A 19,205-nucleotide genomic window follows, 5' to 3' on the forward strand; every position below is an offset into this window, starting at 1 on the left:
CCCCCTTTTGGCCTGCAGCGATATGGTTCACAGAGGTGATGTCCTACCTGGTGGATTTTCCGAGATCTCTCCCGTTAAGAGAGATCTACTCAAACAGCCCCGCCCACTTCGAGAGGTTATCACAAAAACCTCTCCGCTCTGAGTCTGACTGCGTTCAGACTATCCAGAAGTTGGCCAGAGCGAGAGGTTTTCGAAACCTGTGGCTAAAGCTATCGCCACCGCGAGAAGACCTTCATCAATCGCGGTTTACCAGTCGAAGTGGGCAGCTTTTTAGGAGCTGGTGTAGGAAGAAAGGATTTTCCTCTACCACGACCTCTGTGAGCCAGATCGCCCGACTTCCTTCTTTATCTCAGACGAGATTTAAAGCTCGCAGTGTCTACCATTAAAGGCTACAGAAGTGTCTTGTCTGTAGTTTTTCGACATAGAGGTCTTGACCTGCTAATAATAAAGACCTTCATGATCTACTGAAATCGTTTGAGACCACTAAGGTACCGATGGCTAAGTTGCCTTCGTGGAATCTGGACGTGGTTCTCAAGTTTTTAACGTCAAGCCGCTTCGAACCTATTTACTCTGCCTCTTTGCGAGACTTGACGAAGAAGACTGTATTCCTAAACTGCTCTGGCGACGGCGAAGAGGGTTAGCGAGATACAGGCGATTAGTAAACACGTCGGCTTCAAAGGGCATAATGCAATCTGCTCTTTGAGTATGTCATTCCATGGCTAAGAATGAGAACCCTTCCAACCCTTGGCCTAGGGACGTTCGAAATAAAAGGTATGGCAGAAATCATTGGTCAAGAGCCAGAAAGAGTCCTGTGTCCTGTTAGGGCTCTTAAAGAATATCTTCGTAGGACCAAGGAGTGTAGAGGTTCTGCGGAGAATTTATGGTGTTCAGTTAAGAGCCTAATATGCCCATGTCTAAGAATGCATTGGCATTCTTTTTGAGGAACACCATTAAGGAGGCACACGCTTTTTGTCAAGATAGTGACTTTAAGCTTTTAAAAGTTAACGCTCATGAAGTAAGGGCTATTTGACGTCTATAGCGTTTCAGAAAAATATGGCTCTCAAAGATATTTTAAGTGCTACTTTTTGGAGAAGTAACTCGGTGTTCGCCTCGCACTATTTACGGGAGGTCAGAACGACATGATGAACTGTTACTCCTCTTGGACCCATACGTCGCCGCAGACACTATCTTGGGGGCAGGAGGTAGCACTCATCCTTTCCCATAGAAAAGGGTAGGTGAGTTTTTAATGTTCGCAATGTTATGGTTGTAGGGTCGGCCGCCGAGGCGGTCTTCCCTTCCTTTAGCCTTTGGTATATGGGAGTATTTGGTTTAGGCTAACTTAGGTGGTGGTTTTGCCTCGTTGTCCTCTTGAGTATGGTCATGGTCTAGCCACATTGTGGTCTCGTCCCCGTTGGCAGATCATCTAGAGCGCACCAACTATACAGGTCTCTACCTTGTTGGTAACTCTAGTGAAGCAGATGCAGGCTTGGGTGACAGTAATCACGAAGTCAGCTATGCTAACAGGTAAGGAACCAAGATGTCAATCATCTACATATATATGTTTTCCTAAATCCTTTGTGTCTCTCCCACCGCCAAAGGTGGGATTCAGCTATATATATATCTGACAGGTAAGTTTCATGAACAAAATGATATTGTTAAGATACAATAAGTTGTTCATACTTACCTGGCAGATATATATATTTTAAGTACCCACCCACCTCCCCTCAGGAGACAGTGGAGATAGAAATCTGATAGAAAATGGGAATGGTTCCTGATACCCCGCCGTCCCAGCGGCGGGAATGGGTACAACCACCCTACACTACGTGTGTCCGTAAGTTTTTAGAAATTCTGTCGGACTTCAGAGAATACAGCTATATATATATCTGCCAGGTAAGTATGAACAACAAACTTTATTGTATCTTAACAATATCATTTTGTCTCTATAAGTCAAGTATATAGATATTTCGTTTATGCTAACTAGAAGCAAGAGCATTCGCTCAGAATTGCTTATGGTGAAACAGACTCGTATTCATCAGCTGATTTCAAACCACAACATTGGCCGCTCCGCGGAATACTGGCTTAAGTTTGCCGTAGTTTTTATTTTAAAAATACAATAATATGAGAATACATGCAATATTCTTGGATACAGTGAATAATGTTATAACTTTTTTAAAGGATTGATGGAAAGATGCGTAATTAATAAATAAACAATGCATTTTTCGGAACTGGCGGACAAGAACGAACATGAAAAACCTCATCCCCTTACAACGTGGAGCCTAGTTACAAAGGCTGCCTTAATTGTATCTTATTTCTGTACAAAAAATGAAAATACCTTTACGCAATATGTTTTCATACACATTTTAAACATAAAAGCATAAACATTTGAAAAATCGACACATCGATCGCTAAATTTGCACTTTTTTTTTTTTTTTAACGATATTTTCGGAAGAGCGTCAGACGGCGGCATACAAGAACGAACTTGAAAAAAACATCGTAGTCGATAAGTTGAAGGGGAGTTTTCAAAAGCTGCCTTTTTATCATATTTCTGCACAGAAATAAAATACCCTATTCGTAGTACATTTTTCATACACATTTTAAACATAAAAGCATAATCATTTATAAATCGACACATCGTATGGCTAACTTTGCACTTTTTTTAAAATTTTTAAATACGACATTTTCGGAAGAGCAGCAGGCGGCGGCTTACAAGAAAGAACATGAAAAAACGTCGTATTTGATACGTAAGGGCAATTTTCAAAAGCTGCCTTTGTATCATATTTCTGTACAGAAATAAAAAATGCCTTTCACGTAATACATTTTCATACACATTTTAAACAAAAGCATGAACACTTATGAATCGACACATCGTAGTCGATAACTTGAAGGGGAGTTTCAAAAGCTGCCTTTTTATCATATTTCTGCACAGAAATAAAATACCATATTGCGTAGTATTTTCATTTTCATATACATTTTAAACTTAGAAGCATAACATTTATAAAAATCGACACATCGATCGTCTAATTTGCCACTTTTTTTAAATCGATATTTTCGGAAAGAGCAACAGGCGGCGGCTTACAAGAAAGAACATGAAAAAAAAAACATCGTATTTGATAACGTGAAGGGCAGTTTCAAAAGCTGCCTTTGTATCATATTTCTGTACAGAAATAATAATGCCTTTCACGTAATACATTTTCATACACATTTTAAACAAAAGCATGAAACATTTATGAATCGACACCATTCCATAGCTAAATTTGCACTTATGTAACTCGATATTTTCGGCATAGAACAGCGTCAGAGGCATATATTTTACCCTAATACCTACGTAATAACTCTCCATAAAATTTGTTAATATAATTTGCATAACCTTTATGGTCTGAACGGTCATTTCTACATATGCATGAACTCGTTAGACAACGGCGCTAGCGGCGCTGTTAACTGAAATTTGTGCCGTAAAGATACCTTTAAAATGCCTTATTTTTTAATGAATATTTTTGATAACCGCCGTAAAACCGATTCGCCGTTGAGTGATTGCGCCGTTAACCGCGGGCCGCCTGTATTGTTAAGATACAATAAAGTTTGTTCATACTTACCTGGCAGATATATATAGCTGTATTCTCTGAAGTCCGACAGAATTTCTAAAAACTTACGACACACTAGTGGGAGTAGGTGGTAGTACCCACATTCCCGCCGCTGGGAGGCGGGTATCAAGAACCATTCCCATTTTCTATCAGATTTCTATCTCCACTGTCTCCTGAGGGGAGGTGGGTGGGTACTTAAAATATATATATCTGCCAGGTAAGTATGAACAAACTTTATTGTATCTTAACAATATCATTTTGTTCATGAAACTTACCTGTCGATATATATATAGCTGAATCCCCACCTTTGGCGGTGGGAGAGGACAGAAAACAAAGGATTTAGGAAACATATATATGTAGATGATTGACATCTTGATTCCTTACCTGTTAGCATAGCTGACTTCGTGATTACTGTCACCCAAGCCTGCATCTGCTTCACTAGAGTTACCAACAAGGTAGAGACTGTGAAGTTGGTGCGCTCTAGATGATCTGCCAACGGGGACGAGACCACAATGTGACTAGACCATGACCATACTCAAGAGGACAACGAGGCAAAACCACCACCTAAGTTAGCCTAACCAAATACTCCCATATACCAAAGGCTAAAAGAAGGGAAGACCGCATTCGGCGGCCGACCCTACAACCATAAACATTACGAACATTAAAAACTCACCTACCCTTTTCTATGGGAAAGGATGAGTGCTACCTCCTGCCCCCAAGATAGTGTCTGCGGCGACGTATGGTCCAAGAGAGTAACAGTTCTCATATGTCGTTCTGACCTCCTGTAAATAGTGCGAGGCGAACACCGAGTTACTTCTCCAAAAGTGGCACTTAAAATATCTTTGAGAGCCATATTTTTCTGAAAGGCTATAGAAGTCGAAATAGCCCTTACTTCATGAGCGTTAACTTTTAAAAGCTTAAAGTCACTATCTTGACAATAAGCGTGCGCCTCCTTAATGGTGTTCCTCAAAAAGAATGCCAGTGCATTCTTAGACATGGGCATATTAGGCCTCTTAACCGAACACCATAAGTTCTCCGCAGAACCTCTACACTCCTTTGTCCTACGAAGATATTCTTTAAGAGCCCTAACAGGACACAGGACTCTTTCTGGCTCTTGACCAATGATTTCTGCCATACCTTTGATTTCGAATGTCTTAGGCCAAGGGTTGGAAGGGTTCTCATTCTTAGCCAGGAATGACATACTCAAAGAGCAGACTGCATTATGCCCTTTGAAGCCGACGTGTTTACTAATCGCCTGTATCTCGCTAACCCTCTTCGCCGTCGCCAGAGCAGTTAGGAATACGTACGTCTTCTTCGTCAAATCTCGCAAAGAGGCAGAGTAAATAGGTTCGAAGCGCTTGAACGTTAAAAACTTGAGAACCACGTCCAGATTCCACGAAGGCAACTTAGCCATCGGTACCTTGGTGGTCTCAAAGATTTCAGTAGATCATGTAGGTCTTTATTATTAGCAAGGTCAAGACCTCTATGTCGAAAAACTACAACCTCTATGTCGAAAAACTAGTATGACAAGTCTTTTTTTCTAATTGGTTGGCAAAAGTGAATGAGGATAAGGATGTTAGTAATAAGGAACCAATGTCTAATCGTTCTTTTTCAGCTCCCCTGTCTGTTCCAGGTGCCGGGGCTAATGAAGATCCACAGACCTGAAGGGTAGGAACTATCGGCCCCCGCCTGGCACAGAGCAGGCAGTGTGAGTAGCAGATTTCCCCCTTTCCCCTGAAAGCGTAAGTTGTAAAAAGAGCTTATCAATAGGCGAGACGAGGACAGTTAGTGACACTAGTGTAGATGTATTGGAAGAGAAGTTGCAAGGACAGCTCTCATCTTATTCTGATTTCAACTCTGGTAGGTCTGGGTTTCCTTTGGATCCTTCAGAATTTTTGTTCCCTGCCGCTAGTTTGCCTCGTCAGTTAAGCCTTCCTTGGGTATGGTAGGGTCAGGTTTGACAGTAGTAAGTAAGGAGGAATCCCCTTCCTCATCAAAGGTTCCTTTCCCTTCGGGGGTTATCTAGGAGCCTTTCTCCGCTGAGAGCTTGTTTGATAAGACTCCTTTTAACTTAGCGGGGTATAATATAAACTTCTTAGGTCTCTCTCAGGGTTACAGACAATTAGTGTTTTCACCTGGGGTTTCCTAACATTCAGGATCATGTCCTCAGGGATTCTCCTGAGTTTACGAATGAAATGTGTCTCGATTATCGGGAAGGGGGGAATGAATCTATATATTTCTTTTCCTTGAAAAAGGATGCTTCGTCTCCTTCCTTTATCTCCTCTTCCTCTTCGTTCTTTCCACCTGTCTCAGAGTTATTCCAATTTCTGGACCTTCTAAACAGACCTCTCAGGACTTCTCTCATTCTTCCTTTTCGAGTCACGTTTCTGTGCTTCCTTCGGTACCTTCCTCGGTATTTTCTCAGATGTCTTCCAGAGGCGTACCTCGAGTGATGTCTTTTTCCCAGGTCAAGTTTCATCCCCGGGTTTTCCGGGTTTCCGTACTTCCTTTTCTGGAAAGGAATTTGAAAATATGTTTAGTTTAAATCTGCCGATAGGCTTAGGCAGCAAGTCATTGGGTAAGGAGCAAGTGCATCAGGCACCTTTGAGAGATTTGGCTTTGGCTCCTCAGATTCCCTCAGGATTGCTTTCAGCAATGGTTCCTCGGCCTTCAGGAATAGCAGCGAATAGGCGTTCATTAGTAATGTTGCTGTCAGTAGACCACAGTCAGGTTTTAACCACTACATTAAGTACGGGCCCGACAGATATATCGGCTACCTGTCCAACTTCCGCAATTGGGGGACCAATGGTGGTTCCGAGTGTGACTTCTTTCGTTCCTCCTCCTCCTCCTTTGGCTTTCTTTCCTCCGGTTCAGGGCGGTACAGGTGTTTGGAATAAGGGTTATGGTGTTGGTTCGGGTTCGGTTTCAGTGTCAGGGCTTTTGGGGGCTGGAACTCCCTCTTCTTCCTTTGATGTTTCCGCAGTTGCTGGTGTCTGTCCTTCTAAGACAATGGTTTTCACAGGTGGTATAGGTATTGCAGCTTCTCCACTCATTGGTTTTGGTGCTAGTTATCCGACACGTTTCGCTCTGGATCTGGCTCCATCGGCTTTGCAGAACCCAGGTTGGGTAGGTTCGGCTACAGTTGGCGCGCAGGCTACGCCATCCTCATTCATTGAGGGCCGAGTTGTGCAACCGGGGTCATTCACCTCAGGTAGGTTGGTACCAGGTATGCTCGGTGAGGGTGTGGCACAAACTTTCATGGACAGTTTGGCTGTGTCAGATGTTACGCCAGTGATTGGGGGCGACAAAGGTTTGGCGCAATCCTTTGCAGTTGGCTTAGAGTCATTACAGTTAGGCTTAGGTATGGAAGATAAGGGTTCGGAGGTGCTGGGTTTCTCTGCCTCGGGATTAGGTAATTCAAGGGTCCGTACTCCCTGCTTTTCTGCTTCTTTATGCCCTGACGAGATATACAAGGAACTGTCTGGGGGACGAAGGTCCGGATTCAGATTCGGGTTTTCATTATGCGGGTGAGACCGAATATAAGTGAATGGTTGAGTTCATTCACTACCTTTTTCCTCAGTCCAAGGTCGCAGAAGAACCATCGAAGCCTAACCTGGCGATGTTTGAAGAGCTTTAATCAACAAAACCATACTTCATGTAAACTACCTTGGTTCGGTAGGGTGGAGCAGGCATTGAGGGAGGTGGTTGCTCAATTGGCTTGGGTAGTAGGTCGGGGAAACGATCGGGTTTGCTTCCCAGTAAGAAGCCTTTGTATAGTATTGTAGGTAACCCTTCTTCCGGCTGCAAGTCCAGTAAGTGGCTAGTGCCGTCAGTGCACCTCATGCAGTGCAGTGTTGGCCTGCCTTAAGGTTCTTTGCAGCATCCCTTTGGCCCTTAGCTATGACTGCTTTTATTTCTTTTACTGAACCTCCGTTTCATATTCTCTTTCTTCCAAAATCCCCCCCCCCCATACTGTCCACCCTCTCCTAAGAATTGATTCGTAGTGCAACTGTGAGGTTTTCCTCCTGTTACACCTTCCAATGTTTTTCTCTGTCAATTTCTGTTATAGCACTCATTGGCCTTAGTTGCCCCAGTGCTTGGCATATGTGCATAAAATATATAGTGGGCCCCCTGTATTTTTTGCGCTCTCCGGTATTCGCAGACTCACTTTCTTTCGGAGGACTCACAGATTCGCAGATTTCTCTCGGGAACGTTTCCCCGCATTATTCACGGAAAATTCGCGCATTCACTGTATTTTTCTATGAGAAGTATCCACAAATTCCTGGTTTTTTTTTTATCATCATCATATTGCACTTTTTGTGATAAAACTATTAAAAAAAACCAAGTATGAGAATTTTTATTGTGTTTTTCTTGAGTTTTAACTATCAAAATAGGCTGTTTTTAGCATTTTTTATAGTGGGGTTCCAAACATTCGCGGGTTCTAACTATTCACGGGGGGGTCTGGTACGCATCCCCCGCGAATACGGGGGGACCACTGTATAAATGAAAAATTAATCAATCACACCTGTAAGAATATATATATAGCATATATATATATATCTATATATATATATATATATATATATATATATATACTATTGCATTTGTTTATCTATATATATATATATAGATATATACTATATATATATATATATATATATATATATAGTATATATATATATATTATATATATATATATACATATTATATATATAATGTAGTATGTATGTATGTAGTGTATGTATGTATGTATGCATGTATGTATGTATGTGGTTCCTTTCAAGAGCAATGGATGAGTTGTGGTAATTTAAGGCCAATAATGAATTAACGAACCATAACACAAAATGAAAAATGTAGATTATTGCCTAGGGCCTGTTACAGAGTGAAGGAAGTTAGGTAAACTCAGAGGTTTAACATACCTACATATATGTAACCATAAAGGAGGAACTAATACTGAATATAGTAGTGTGATTACTGGGAATCTCTGATCAACACACAAGACAATTGCAACAGTTATATTGGGCACTGAATTAAACTCTGAACTACAAAAATATATTTAATTACTCAAAAGAAAACAAAACAAGACTAACTATTCGAGACAGCTAGATTTAAATCAACACTTCAATGGCACTGTGGTTAATGTTAGATAACAAAGCAAATAGAAATCAGATACACTCTTGGAAAATCTTTATGGCTAAATTAAAAGTAATTAAAGATTTTGCAGCAGCGCATGTACAGTTGGACACAGGTTTGGCTGGTACACCTCGGTCTGAGCAAGTGTAATCTTTGACCTTACTGCGCTGCGAGTTGTTGTTCTTTATAGCTCCGCCCCCACCACCGCAGTACTATCTGTTTTGATTGGGGTTTGTTTGATTCATCGTGAAAATCGATTTCGGAGTATGACTGTTATACCTACGAGTATGAAGTAGCTTCGGCCACATTTTTATTATAAGATAACTATTTGTGTAATTCGTAAAAGCTTCCTTAAATATATTCAAACCTGTATATTTCACTTACTAAGATCGCTCTGGTGGGGCCAGGTAGAAAAAGCAGAGTTGCCATGTCTTCGGGTATAGAAGGTCCTTTAAAATGCTTTCTGCACAGATAAAATCTCCTTGAATATTTGGTTAAAACTTTTGGAGTCGAGGAAAAGTGTTTGCTTCTTACCTGTCCAGTTATTTTCTTTTGTGTCTTTTTCATTCAGATTTTATTAATTTCTTTCCAAAGAAATAGATTTATTTAACCATTCTTCGTATTAATGGTTAAAAGCAAATACAACCGTATAAGATTTTGGTAGTACTGTGTATGAAGCATCTTTAAATACTCGTATGAAACAAAGAACTTTAACAACTATGTTTATTTTATTTTTCATCAGTACAAAAAAAAAAAAAAATAATAAAAAAAAAATAAAAAAAAACTCGGCCGTAACTATTGCAACGTAAGAACTGAAATTTACTTGGTAGACAGATATTATATATTAGAATAAACTAATAGAGCGTTTTTTTCCAATTTCTTTAATTTTTTGTTTACAAGTTTTCGATTTTTGAAAAATCTTGATTGATTTCTTGGGAAAATGAATCCCAAATTTTTTTGAGATATAGCAGGTTGCTTGTTGATTGGTGAATTCTGTTACGTTCGGAGTTTCCATTTGAAGGTCGATACGGTTAGTTTTGAGATATCGGCCTACAAAGTTTTATGACGATATTTTTTGCTTGTCTGTTTATCATTTGATTCTTGTCACACAGTTTGAGGTTTTTAATTACAAATTTGATATGTTATATCATATTTACATATCTGTGATTATTATTTTATGTGTATTGCATTATATTTTATATATTTTAGGCTCCATGCTCCCCCTCTTTGCCTCTCTCTTGGAAAGACGATCTTTCGTTTGCATCTTCTGCATTGAATATCTATAACCATTTCTACGACACCAGGCGCCATTTCATAAACGATAAAGGGGTTTTCTTCTTCTTGCATTTATATCTGAAATTTATAAGTTTCTTTCAGCCTCTTCACACTTATACAGGTGTTTTTGAGAATCATCACCTCTCTTTTTCTCTTCTTTCTCCAATTCTAACAATTTCCCTCGTAATAAGTACCGATGAACAATTTCCTCATCTAAAGTATCTTCCTGAATATGTTCAGCACGAGAGGTAGATGTATGTCGGGTAATAGTTGTTGTAGGTTAGTGGTACCTAATCTGCCCCAGCCCCACCCACTAGAAGAGACCACTGACTATCAGCACCTTCATCTTCAGCTCGTCTTTTCTTTCTTTCTTATGAAAGCAGAAGTTGACATCTTTTTTTCTTGGCATGGTTTCTTCTGAGAAATAAGTATTCAAAAGCCAAGAGAAGTGAAAAAAAAACTGACTTGAAAAAACAAAAAAGTAAAATAAGTTCGTTCGCGAAATGACAAGGGTGAGGTTGGGTGAGAGGAAATCTCCCCCCCCCCCCCCCCCCCCCCCATAAAGGCCCATCAAAGCGGGTTGCCTAAGGATATAGTTGCCATAGGAGTTGCCATATACTGCATTTAGATATTCTTCTTTGATAGCTAAATGAAATTACTACTGATATACTGAATTATCATCAATATTAATTTGTCTTACAAAATTGAATATAGAAAGATGTTTATTTTATTTTTTATTCAGTACTACAACTTACAAACTACATTCTATAAGATCTTGACAAAACCAGTTTGAGAGTCATATAAAACGAAGTTTCAATCCACATCTGTGGTGTTTGGCAGGAATATACTATCTAAATTATATATCTCTCCTTAAAACTAGGATCTCACTATAACCACATTACATAAGGGGTAAAACTCTTCTTTGCATCTATTTCTTATATGATCAAACTGCACGAATTCAAGATCATACAAATGTAATGCACGTAATTGTTTATAAAACGACTCAAAGACATTACTTTGGAAAAATTTAGTGTATTCAGGAGAGGATCAGTGACCCAATAATCACGATAATTGCCCTTCCTGACAATACCCATAAGCATAACCAAGGCAAAGAAATTTATCATCTCTGCATCTCTGATACTGTGCTGTCATACCACTGTTGTTCCCTTGAGTGTTCGCTGGATATATTAACCCATTTCATAAAATGAAAGTAATGATATGATTCCTCTACAGTCAATTCCATTATGGAATCATTAAAAGAAAATTTAAAAATAACTTTCTTCCTGATATACTTTCATCTAAATCGAAGGTGTGAGGCAGAAAGTTACATCACCACCAGTCCTTCGCCATCCAGGATTAGCTGGTTTGACATTTCTGACAACCTCCTAGGGCATCCATACCTCCCAACCCCCGTGCAGTTCATACAAATAGACGGACGACAAGCACTGCAAGCGGCCAGCAAGACCTTTCCTCATGATGACTAATAAGGTAATAAGTAGTACAGTAACTATCAATACAATGAGGTATGAAGGCGAGCAAATTTAAAAACTTAAGAACGTCATATGACGTGGATAACCTGTGTGGGACGACTTCTGCAACACGTCACATGACGTAGTTGACCTTTTACGGGTTGACCGTCCGTTGTTTTTCTAAAATGATGTATTCGCTGATATATTATAGACTATACCTATATTTCTTGGCTTAAGGTTAAAAGTGAAGGCATTTGTGCTGTCCTTATAGTGGCTGACGTAGAGAGAGCATTATCTAATGAATTGACAGTTACCCTTTAAAATATCTTACAAAGTATATGGCCCCTATACTCAGAAATAACAACGATAGCCAAGAAATATGCCACATCTTTCTTTTTGGTAATATAACTTAGGACCAAAGATACATTGAAAATATCCGTAGGACTTATATAAAGCATTACATTTCAAATAACGAAAACTATTTTAATAGACTCCAAGTAGCTAATATGATTAACACAAAACAAAAATTAGCCACATATCATATCTGTACCGGCCACACCACAGTGAACGAAGTATAGTTAAGGCAATTTACCAATGCTGTTACCGACCTCATTGTATGAAAACAGTGCTCGGTGACTCATTCACTTCAATAATTCAATGTTGTTATCAAGAAAAAATGACTAGGAAGAGACATAAAAAATATGTGGGGCCCGAGTAAGCAGGAAAGTTTACAGCAATACTCTTGTCATGAAAAAAATGACTGCAACATTTCCTCTCTATTTGATTCCGTCGTGTTCGGAGCACGAAATGTGGAAGAAGAATGCAGACGGCGGGAACGATGGTTCTTCCTCTGATTTATATGTTTTGTGCGTGTTTTTTGGGTTGGTAATTGAGCATAGTCGTGGGAATTTGTTCTGCGTTTCATACTGAAATATACTTCTACTAGTGTATTTCCTTCGCGCTCCCCGACTCCTGTCATTATCTTGGTTATTAATTGTGTAAGTGCTGATTAGGCCAGTGTTCCCATAAGGATCACGTGGTCAGCTATATCATTGTGGGGTATCTTTCAGGTGTAAATGGGACCTGCTGTTTTGAATGGATTGTAAAGGAAGACATAAGATCGTTTATTTTTCTAATAAAAACTAAAAATCTTGCAGCCATCTTCATTAATCCTGTGAGTTTTGGACTGAAGTCTGTGCCAAAGGCTAGGCTATCTTGCCAATAGCACCTGGTAAACCAGTAACAACTCATTATTGTATGGAGGCATTGTGCAATTATTTTTTTGTTTACAGGTACCTCGAACATTTTATCAAGAATATCATGGTTACAATAAAAACTTTTTGTGAATTATGTTTATTAAAACATATAATCAAATAACTACTAGTGAGAACAAAATGAGAAAATTTTATAAAATACAGAAAATATATCACGTGTTATACAATGTAATACCTTGACCATCGACCCTCTCTCACAGTAACCTCCCTCAATCTGTCAGTCAGCGAATGAACAAGGTTGAGAATTTGTTGTAATCTCCGTCTACAAATTTCTCACAGCGTTGATGTGAGCCATGAGTTGTTGCGTTGTCAAACCACTCTTGAACAACACGACCAGTATGAATGGGACACCGGTCGTGCATGACCTCGGCGTTGGTTAAGGGTTGCACTCGAACCGCCCTGACAATGGCGTCATTCTCAGCTGGGGTGGTTTTCCGTGGACACCCTCGCCTAGCTAAGAGAGCACATCTAAATGTTTAACTAATGTTTTATCTAATATTGCAATCAATTCTAGATTCTTTGAATTTTGTACCCTTTGGGTTGATCATAATTTAGTAAACATGGCCATATATTTTTGGTTTCAAAAGCATATCAAAATAGAATGTATTACTAATAATCTCAGTTTGGTGGTGATTATTAAAACTAAATCATTCCTTAGCCATCACTAAAATTACATTTAACATAGAAACTATATCTATCATAGATGCACAATCACAGTGAGAGGGTGGGCAAAAATAAAATGCTCTTATAGGCTTAATTATGCTGAGAAAGCTCAATGGACTCTCTAACTTTGTTCATGGTTTAGGTCAGTAAGGGCCAACCACCCACCGATGTGAAATTATGGAGGTGCACCTGAAATATTACTGTGTGTTGGAATGGCTGGGGATATTTGTAGTCTAACCAAAAATTATAATAGAGACGGAATTTCACATTAAATAAGCAAAATGAAATAAACATAAACAATGTAACATGGACCATTAATTCCTTCATATTCACCAGTTATTCAGCATTAACAATTTACACAAGTCGTTCAAGTTGCCACTCTCCTCCTATGAGGATATTAATGAATTGGTTGCATTTGATAACATTCTTAAGGGTTGCTTGTAAGAGAGAGAGAGAGTAAGGGAGCAGAGTGGTTGGTCGTTTCATCTGTTGCCTCGTTGGGTTGTTTGCGTTCGTCGGAAGCGATAGGAAGGGATTTGGATGTTTTGCGTATTTATTACATTGTATTTCTATGTTCATTATTATTGTTAAGATAGTATGGGGAAGGTTTGTGCCTGTGTTGATAGTATGGGGAAGGTTTGTGCCTGTTTTTTTTTGTTTTAAGAGAGAGGGAGAGCGTGAGAGAGAGAGAGGGTGTGAATGATGAATGGGTGGTTGACTGGCGAACTGCTCGTTTGGCGGGGGTGTTGGCTCGTTGAGTGGCTCGGTCGCTGAGCATTCGGAGTCAGTTAGAAGCAGTCTGTCAAAGAAGGCATGAGGAGTGAGAGGTGGTCAGTCAGTAGAGTTGTCTGTGTGCATTTCACATAAGTTTTGGGTATTTTAGTAATCGAGTTCTGTCATGCTTGTGTCCCTCTGCGGTTGTTGATTTGGTGAGTGATTTGTCATGTCTGATGTTTGTGAACTGGTGTGTAGTCTTGGTGCTTGTTTTGTGTTTTTTGTGTTGATATTCAGTGGTTAGTTAGTGACAGCTGGTTTGGTGTTTGGCGGTTTGCTAGTGGCGGTGGAGTTTGTTTTTTGATGGCCATACCGCATTAGAAGCACTGATTGTGTCAAGTTTCCTGGTGTGTAAATGTGTTTGAGATTTTATTTTTTGCTTTGCTGAACCAAGTGTCCTTTTAGTAATTAAAGTAACATAAAGGGGAAAGTGTGGCTTGGGGAAATTTGTAAGCTAGGATTGATTAACATAAATGTGGGGAGGTCTTGCTTGCTTGCTTAGCTTGTGATCCTGCCACACTCCCACCTTCTTATCCACATCTGTACTGTGGTGGGGGACAAACTAACATCACGTGCAGTGGCTCATATCGAGAGGCCATTGTCGCTTAAAGTGATAATTCATCCTCGCAGCATCAGATTTCTGTCCCTTTGATTCATATGAGTGGTTATGAAGTCTGTCCCATTTAAAAATCCTGCTGACGACCTCACCTCCGTTGGGATTCAGACTTTGTTTCGAGTCGAGTCATTATATCGTTCCTTGATTGTAGGATATGCCAATAAGGAACGTAATCATTATGGTATGAAATAAAGATACTACTGTTAAATCTAATATACTCATGTTATTACTATTCCTGTTAATAACATTGTATTGAGAACTGAATGACTCGCTGAGCGCTGCCTCATAAAATGAGCTCGGTAACAGTGCTTGCGAGTTCTCTAACCTAGGTTTGAATATATTTAAGAGAGCTTTACCAATTACAAATAAAAACTTACCTTTTATTCAGGCTTGGAGTAATTGTAATTTATTTGAAATGTTTTTAATAACACGTTTTTAAGTTAATGTTAATTGCATTTGTTTTTTATTATACTTAATGGTAATTGTAATTGTAATTATAAACTGAAAAGTTCAAATAATAAAGTACGTAACTTTATTGAAATTGTTATGCTAGATCAGTCCTCTTACTTTTTGAGAACAACTCTTGATCAAGTGCAATAGAGAGGTGTTTTGAGTCGCTACCCAATTTAGTTTTAAGGGAGAATCTTAATAAGCCACCTACCAATTCTAAAAAAAATATTGATTAGATTTTATTCTTTTTTAGATAAATTTTTCCAATATTTGAGTTTTATTTTCTTATAAGCATTATAATTTTTAACACAGTAAACATACTAACAATTTACGTGGGCAAACCATAGGTTGTTAACGATAATTTCTGCATGAGGTCTAAAATATTTTAGATAAGTTTTTGTATTTTTATTAAAGGTATTATAAGGCACAACTTACAATTGTTGCAGAAATTGATTGTTAAAGGACACAAAACTCGAGTATCAAGTCTTTTTTGCAACTATCAGCATTTTGCTTTTTTTTTTTTTTTGTTTTCAAGGAAATAGGTGTGCGAAATGTAATTGAGCAATAAATTTGATATATTTTGTAGCTGCAATTACAATTTTGAAATATTAAAATTTTAAAATTATTACTAATGATTGTATTTGATATTGTTCCCCATCTTATAATTAAAGTTCTAATTGTAATCGATAACAGGTCGGGTAATTATGATCTAAAGCAAATATAATTCCCCTAACCTGCTTATATTATATATGCGACAGTAGCTACTTCATATTCACAACATCGATTTTACACTGAATCAAACAAACCCGTAACCAAACAGATAGTGTAGGTGTGGCGGGATGCAAAATAAATAAATTAATTAATTAAAATAAATAAATAAGTAGATAACATAAAGAAAGACTAAGAAGCTTGAATTTTTCTTACAAAAATCGCTACAACAGACTAAACTCTTACGTTATTGGTAACTGGACCCTCATACAGAAATAACAATTAAACAAAAACATAATCCTTAAAACAATATTCTCTAAAACTAAAACAAATATCTTTAAACACCACAATACTGACTTCAAACTGAAGCAAATATGAAAAATACCCCAACCTAAATATAACAAAGAACTTGAAAATAGTAGGACAACTTGCCCCGCAAACTACACTGAAAAGTCTAGACGGGCACTTTAGCCACCGATCCATGGGCAGACGGTAACTCCTGTCAATCTGACGAAACAGTAAAATCTCAGAACCTTACTCGGTCGGCGTCGTTATCATCATCATCAAAAGTGGATCAAATTCTTTCCCGGGCATATTCCTCAACAATCATTTACTATTCTCTAAGAGCAGTCTGTTCGATTTTTTTTTTATTTAAGTATAGTCGTCAACTTGCAATTGGCATTTATAACAGAAGAGGCAAAAGAAGCTTCACTCAACCGGATGTGATAGGAGGAATCATGGTTCTGCAAATTAATAAATATAACAACACTCATAGCTAACTAAACTATTACACAGTAGTCAAAATAAGAATAATAAATTGATTCTATCATTCACAAATACACCAAGCAAAGATAAATTAATATTTACCGATAGATAAACAGATGCATTTCCAATATTATAGATAAATCCAATAATTATAAATCTGGGCATCCCAAAAATTACCTTCTCCCCTTCTGTTGTTAATTAGAAAAAAAACAAGCGCTCTAGAATATTGCTTCCGTCCTAACCTATTTAAATTAATAAGTGTTCACAAAAACCTTCGGTTATAGTCACCGTTATACCAACCACATTACTCGCCATAAACAATCATTACACTAACAGCCTCTCTCTTTCTCGAGCGCTGTGAACAAAACGTTAATTTTAGAAAAAAAAAAGATGAGGGAAGAATGGCTCAGTGGAAACATAAATACACAGCAAACATGATCACTTATTCTACAATACAGAACCTCACTATCACTTCGGATGCTAAAGTAAATAAAGTTCAACGGGGAATGCTGAATGCTGAGAGGGAGAGCATTTCAAAGTCAAATATGAACTGCAAAATGGAACGACACTTGTGTTTTAAGTTGTACAAGAAAATGACACCATTTCGCTTAGGTTCCTAATAAGGTTGCATGGGAAGTGAATTTAAGAGAGTAATTCAAGTACAGTAAAAGAATATGTGCCATACAATTCCAAATCCAATTTTACCTTGGATGAGACGTCTTGAGAGCAAATGCCAGACTTGTCTTTCATAAAAGATACCTTTGCTGGGATTGGATCGGTTAACACCACAAAAGTGACTAGGGAGAGAGGTGGGGGAGGCTGGCGGAGGGCCAACCGGCAAGGAATCTGTATGTGCTGCTGGCGTGACATGAACTGCTTCGGCGCCCTTGATCCCAATCTTCAAATTTTTGCCAATTCCTACATTTTCCTAGTTTCCCAACCTGGGTCAAACAGTGGGGCATTTACTGTTACTTTTGCAAGCTTGCTTCGCTTCTATTTTTTGGGCTCAGTCTGGGAAAGGAAATGGAATGACAGCACAAAGGTTAGACAAAAGAAAACACAATGGGTAGGTCATTAAGGTTCAAGAGAGGAGTGACAGAGTGAATGGGTGCTGTTTGAATCACTAGTTGGCGAGGAGTGTCTTTCTCGACTCCTGTTTTTCCAACTTCTGTGGTCTGACTTGAAATCTTATCACAAAATGTATTATTTTATATGCAGAGAGCTTATTATAAGCATTCAAATCATGAAGGTTCTGTAGCAGCTCCCCCTACTAAAAGACATTTTGCACCTTTTTTGACAGGAATGTCTACAAAGCTCAAGGCATTAAAATGATACACTCTCTGTCAACATTACTTCCCATATATAAAACAGGTTTTGACATAAAAAAATTTTTTTTTGGTAGTCACTGTTGAGTCCTCAAAGGATTTACCCTCCATGGTGTGAGCCAGCACTGCATGGTGACTAGACTAATATCAAAGAAATATCTTTTAGCCTGGTCTTCTAGCCAGGTATTATGCCATAGTGATAAACACTATGATACTTGATAGTGTATAATGGACTCAGAGACAAGAAGGCATTTCGTCTTGTCTTGAGCAAAGCTGTACGTACCAAGTTTTCCTGTGTCAAAAACTGCAGAAGAAGTGACTATTGCGCATCGGCCATCTTGTTTTATGATCGGGGTTGGTTAAAAGGCCAAGAACCATTACTCTGTTGGTCACGCAGGATGAACCTTACCCAAATCCCATGGCTTTTCATCAGGGAAGTGGGAGGGTTTTTGAGGACTCAACTGCAACTACCAAAAATAGGTTTTTCCTATGTCAAAACCTGTTTTTGATGGCGTAGTCACTGTTTGTCATCAAAGGAGCGTTACAAAGAAATTTACAGTTGACAAAAAACTTACGCTCCCAACTTGCGCTCCCAAAATTTACATCCCAAGTATCTCAAAATCAAACTATATCATCTCCAGCCCAAGGTCAAACCAGTCGTTTCAGTAAAGAAGAGAATGAAGCCAATCAATAAGATATCCTTTTAGTGTAAAATTCTATGGTGACTTACGTAAGCATGCTGGATATGGTTCCGATCTTGACGCACCTTCCCCAGCGATAGTCAACATACCCACTGTTAGGGAGACCCCTGGTTTTTCTTTTCTGCTGTAACGGTCTATTGGATCAAGGACAAACTCTAACTACCTACTGATACACAGTGCAGTTCAATTTGTTCCAGCTCATGTCAGTAGTGTTTTAAGAATACTGACTGTTGACCACCCAGTACGTTCAGAGATCTCTTAAAAAGATACATTTCTGAGGAAGGCCAATGATATACTTACTTTCCTAATATCATGTGATCTAGGAAAGGAATGTGGGTTAACCTTTTTAAAGAGGGACACAAAAATTATTCTTAGCCCTTGTAGAGACAGTGGCTTATTCGTGCTAGGATGTAGAAAAATACCTTTAGTGCTTGAACCGGGCATAATATTCTGTCTGCTAAATTGAGTTTT

The sequence above is a fragment of the Macrobrachium nipponense genome, chromosome 14 (assembly GCF_015104395.2).
Source record: "Macrobrachium nipponense isolate FS-2020 chromosome 14, ASM1510439v2, whole genome shotgun sequence".
NCBI lineage: Eukaryota > Metazoa > Arthropoda > Malacostraca > Decapoda > Palaemonidae > Macrobrachium > Macrobrachium nipponense.